At 45.6% G+C, this 5,787-nt stretch overlaps 1 pseudogene; it reads left to right on the forward strand.

Moving 5' to 3' along the window:
- The first annotated feature begins 5,377 nt into the window (after nucleotides 1–5,377).
- Nucleotides 5,378–5,496, forward strand: LOC125999999 (uncharacterized; annotated as a pseudogene).
- The last annotated feature ends 291 nt before the right edge of the window (nucleotides 5,497–5,787 follow it).

Raw genomic sequence — 5,787 nt, forward strand, 5'->3', positions numbered from 1 at the left:
GAAGTCGCTCCTGGCAGGCTCGGGGGACCATATGGGATGCCGGGATTCGAACCACCAATCTTCAGCATGCAAGGCAAACACCTTACCTCCATGTTATCTCTCCGGCCCTGATCATAGCCTTTTAATAAAGTAAAAATGGTCCTAAGATATTATTATGCTAGTGGCAGGTGTCAGAAACTGAAGGGACTGGGAATAGATGTGAAAAGTTTGAGGGAGGACCAGAGAGATAGCACAGTGATAGGGCATTTGCTTTGCAAGCAGCAGATCCAGGATGGACTGTGGTTGGAATCCTGGCATCCCATATATTTCCCCGTGCCTGCCAGGAGCGACTTCTGAGCACAGAGCCTGAGTCACCCCTAAGCGCCAAAGGGTCTGACCCAAAAACAAAACAAAACAAAAAGTTTGAGGGAGATAAACTCATTCATTCAGTGGGTGTTCAAGACTGGAATCAAATTGTAGCAGAGGTGATTTTTCAGAGACTTTCTTTGTCATTAATGATAAAAGGAAAACAAAAACCTGCTTCTGTTGACTGATTTAAAAAAAAAAAAGCTCTACACTGTTTCCCCCTGGAGCCAAGCCTCCTGCTGAGGTGGTCTCCCTATAAATTCATCTTTGCGTGTGTGTGTGTGTGTGTGTGTGTGTGTGTGTGTGTGTGTGTGTGTGTGTGTGGTTTGGGGGACCATAAGGGACGCCGGTGAATTAAACCACAGTCCTAGTCAGCCGCTTGCAAGGCAAATGCCCTGCTGCTGTGCCAACGCTCCAGTTCCCTTTGTGCAGTCTTAAAAGGCCCTTATCAATTCATAAAAATGTTACAAGACTGCCAGGATTCTACTGAGGTGTCTGGCTGGTCTGAGTCCTTTGGGTTTGGCCATTTGCCATAGGGACTGTCCATTATCTTCCTTGGTTGGTCAGAATTCGATGGCCCAGTTAGGAATGTATAAAGTATGAGCCAGGCCCTTCGGTTCTGAGGTGTGCGTGAGGTCAATGGGGACAGAGAGAACTGCTGGCAAAGAGAATTGAGGTTTCTCCTTCAGTTTTTGTAGGGGTCACACAGTTTAGTTGTAGTCTCTTGGTTTTATTCCATCTCAAGGCATCATTGCCTTGGGGTTGCCCTAACCTTGCCTGCCCACTTCACTGTGCACAGAACTATACTCGGGTCTCTAATGGCCGCTGGTGAAGTTTCTCTTTTGGTTTGCATTTATTTCCTCAGATCTCCACACCTACCTCTGCTAAGTCTAAGAGGCCAAACACATTTTCTAGATTCAGTTTTGTTCAGCAAAAATTTGGGCAAGGATGTGCTCAACAAAGGACCAATGCTTGATCTCTTTAACTGTTACCTCAAACATGCTCAGAATGCCCCACTTGCCAAAATGGCCCATACCAAATATCTGTCTTGGAGGGCAGGGGGAAAACCACTAAGCTGAACTCCATTAATTTCTTCCTTTGGGCAGTCTTCGTTTCAGACTCTGAGAAAGAAAGTTCTCTTCCTTTCCTGAAGCAGTGAGTCATCACTGTATTTTACTTTAGAAAAGGTGCCAGTCACAGTGGCTCTTTTTGGATGTGGGTCTTTCTTCATTGTAGATCTGGGGCTGAGTAACAAGCCTCAAGCAAATAAGGAGGTTTGAAGCCAAGGATGGATCTGTCAACACTGGCCTTTTATTCCTGGAAGAGGAATATCAGGCAGAGCTTGGCTGTCACACCGGGTAAGGTTCAATGAAGAGAAAGGGTGCTCAGATGAAAAAATTATGTTCAGCCTTCATGACCTTCCCCCTTTTCTGCCTGCAGCAGAACTCTCAGAAAGGGCCAGGAAAGATGATTGAGAGGGAAGGACGATGTGACAGGGGACAGGGAGAGGGAGAATGTGGACATGATGGTAAGGAGACCTGAATATTCCGGTAGGCAGCTTGTGGTATGGTTTGTGGAAAAGAGCTGGGTAGTGAGGATGTGAGTAACTTCTCAGGTGATACCCTGAAGCTGCTTGGAATTTGGGGATTTCCTGGAAATTGGAACGGAAAGAGGACCAGAGGAAGACACCCCCACACTCCACGTTGATGGAATCTCATGTGTAGGGGGTTGGGTTTCCTGTGTACGTCTCAGTCTTTATACTTTCAGTGACACGGTTTGCTTTCCAGAATTTTCGACCTCACAGCTTTATTTGAGGGAAATAGCTCTTTTTCTGCTATTATCTATCTTCTTGTTTTATTTCTCTTAGTGGTTTTATCAGGTGATTTTGGAACCTGTCAGACTGTCTCCTCTTTGCCTTGGAAATATAAAGGAAATGTGAGAGAAAGAAAGGTTTTTCTTGGAGTTGTTCAACAAAAGGACAAAATACCCTGGAGGCAAGCACAGGGTCATGAAAAGGAGAGAACAGAAAGGTACTTAGGGAGCACAAGGGTAACAGGCTGTCTCTGACCAGCTCCTCTCCTGGCAGTCTTTAAGTCCCACTGGGAGGTCTCTCTCTCTCTCTCTCTCTCTCTCTCTCTCTCTCTCTCTCTCTCTCTCTCTCTCTCTCTCTCTCTCTCTCTCTCTCTCTCTCTCTCTCTCTCTCTCTCTAAGAATGTTTTCTTTTTTTTCTTTTTTTTTCTTTTGGTTTTTGGGTCACACCCAGCGGTGCTCAGGGTTACTCCTGGCTGTCTGCTCAGAAATAGCTCCTGGCAGGCACGGGGGACCATATGGGACACTGGGATTCGAACCAACCACCTTTGGTCCTGGATCGGCTGCTTTCAAGGCAAACACCGCTGTGCTATCTCTCCGGGCCCCCAAGAATGTTTTCTGGGGCCGGGGGTGGCGCTAGAGGGCGGACCGCGGTTCGATCCCCCGGCATCCCATATGGTCCCCCAAGCCAGGAGTGACTCTGAGCTCATAGCCAGGAGTAACCCCTGAGCGTCACCGGGTGTGGCCCAAAAACCAAAAAAAAAAAAAAAAAAAGAAAGAAAAGAGGGGCCGGGGAGGTGGCGCTAGAGATAAGGTGTCTGCCTTGTAAGCGCTAGCCAAGGAACAGACCGTGGTTCAATCCCCCGGTGTCCCATATGGTCACCCCCAAGCCAGGGGCAATTTCTGAGCACTTAGCCAGGAGTAACCCCTGAGCGTCAAATGGGTGTGGCCCAAACCCCCCCCAAAAAAAGAATGTTTTCTTTTGTTGTTTTTTTTTTGTTTGTTTGTTTTTGGTTTTTGGTTCACACCTGGCGGAGCTCAGGGGTTACTCCTGGCTCTGTGCTCAGAAATCACTCCTGGCAGGACTCTGGGGACCATATGGGATGCTGGGATTCAAACCACCGCCCATTCTGGATCAGCTGCGTGCAAGGCAAATGCCTTACTGGTGTGCTATTGCTCTAGCTCCTGAAAATAATAAGTTTTTTAATTGAATCATTGTGAAATAGAAAGTTGCTCATGGTTTTCAGTCATACAGTGTTCAGCACCCATCCTTCACCAGTGAACATTTCCAGCCACCAGATTTTTTCCAGTATCCCTTCTGTCCTTACAGCTGCCTGCCTTTAGGACAGACATTTTTCTTCTCTCTCTCTCTCTCTCTCTCTCTCTCTCTCTCTCTCTCTCACACCTTCTTTATTTGTTATTTATTATTGGGACATACCCACAGTATTCAGAGTTTACTCTTGGTTCTGCACTCAGGAATCACTCTGAAGATAGTGCTCTGGGAATCCTATGAGATGCTGGAATCAAATCCACTTACAAGGCAAGTGTCTTACCTGCTGTGCTGTTTCTCAGTCCCAAGAACTTTCTGAATGTTCCTCCTCACAGCAGCTTGCACTTTTGCCTCCCAGTGGAACCCATCCTTTGAACCAGAGCAGTCTTCCAGACTTCAGAGTGACTCCTCCTCCTTGGCCTCCCTGCTTATCAAAAACAGGCTTGGTCCTTTTGCTTTGCACTCAAGCTTTTCTTTTTCCTTTCCAAGGCCTCACACAGGTTCATATTTTGTGGACACTTCCTTTTAGCCACATTGATTGCAATGTGTTTGAGAATGGACATTGAGTGGGCCCAGTAGCAGAGACAGGAGGAAAGGCTGTGAATGCAAGGAAATCAATAGATTGTGTTTCTGTGGAGATATGTTGTCAATTTGTCATATTTGAGTTTATCTGATGATATTAGTGCTTTGCACACAGAAACTCAGTGGTCTGAGAAATTTCCCTCCACCTGCCAATACCTGTGGAAATTACCCTCTGTTGTTTCTCCACAGGAACTGATTTATCACTGCAAGTTCGACTGATCATAATTGCTAGTCCTAACTACCTTAGAAAAGTCCATTGCAAAAAAAAATGGTATGGGAGCTGGAGAGATAGTACAATGGGATAGGCTCTGGTTTTGTATGTGGCTGACACAGGCTTGATCCCCAACAGTACCTATGATACCCTCAGCAAGGAATGATCCCTAATTGCAGAGCAAGGGATAAGCCCCGAGCACCATTAGGACATGGGTCAAAACCAAATGAAAAAACCAAAAAATAGTTTGGTTGATATCTATAGCAATTATAACTAGACTACAGATTGACTTTTACTTGTAGGACTTTGATGAGGAGTAGTTAATGTTGAGAATATAGCAACTCCTGACTCCTTCTCTTACAGCCTGTCAATATGGCGCAATCCTGGGAATCTCTAATACTTTACTTCCAAGGGAGTCATTACTGCCACAGGATGGTTCAAAGTTCTATGGCTTTAGGGGCTGGAGCTATAGCACAGTGGGTAGGGCATTTGCCAGGTGTGGCCAAAAAAAAAAAAAAAAAAGAAAGAAAAAGAAAAAGTTCTATGACCTTACAGTAACATTTTAAATTTATTTGTTTGTAGGCCACACCTGGTGGCGCTCAGGGTTTACTTCTGGTTCTGCACTCAGAAATTGCTCCTGGCTATGACTGAAAGCCAACTACAAACATGCTTGTAATCATGGTGCTTAAATAAAGATTTATATATATATAAGAAATTGCTCCTGGCAGACTCGGGGGACCATATGGATTCTGGAGATCGAACTCGGGGTGGTTACTTATTTATTTATTTGTTTGTTTTGGCAACACACCAGGCACTGAGGACTTGCTTCTTCTCTGTGCTTAGGGATCACTCCTGGTAGTGCTTAGGGGACTATATATGTCACTGGTGATTGAACCCAGGTTATCCATGTATGTGGCAAGCACCCTACCTGCTGTTCTGTCTTTTCAGTGCTGCGATTAAATTGGAATGATTTTCCATCTCAGGATTTATGAAGTCATTTTACAAATGGATACTGAGCATACTGTATAGCCAGTACTCTGCACTATTTGTATGAAGATACAGATAAGGCGGAGCCTTGGCCTTTAAGGATGTTGCTCCATAACATTGCCCATGCTAATAATTAGCCACACTGTACATGTAGAAAGGCATGTGGAGAATAGGAAAAAGGCCATACCACCCTGAATGTGCCCAATCTCGTCTGGTCTCGGAAGCTAAGCAGGGTCGGGTCTGGTTAGTACTTGGATGGGAGACCGCCTGGGAATACCGGGTGCTGTAGGCTTGAAAAGAAAAGAAAAAAGGAAAAAGGAAAGGGTGTTCTAAAGACTTCCCTACTTTTGGAGGGGGGTTGGGACACACCTGGCCGCACTCAGAGGTTATTCCTGGCTCTGCATTCAGAAATCGCTCCGGGCAGGCTCAGGGGACCATATGGAATGCCAGGATTGAACTCTGGTCTGTCGTAGATCAGCAATGTGCAATGCCCTACTCCAGCCCCACTTCCTGACCCTTTTAGAATAAAAACATAACATTTCTTGAGAGAATTATAAAAGATTCGACACATTTTGGTTTTGAA

The sequence above is a fragment of the Suncus etruscus genome, chromosome X (genome assembly GCF_024139225.1).
Source record: "Suncus etruscus isolate mSunEtr1 chromosome X, mSunEtr1.pri.cur, whole genome shotgun sequence".
Taxonomy (NCBI): domain Eukaryota; kingdom Metazoa; phylum Chordata; class Mammalia; order Eulipotyphla; family Soricidae; genus Suncus; species Suncus etruscus.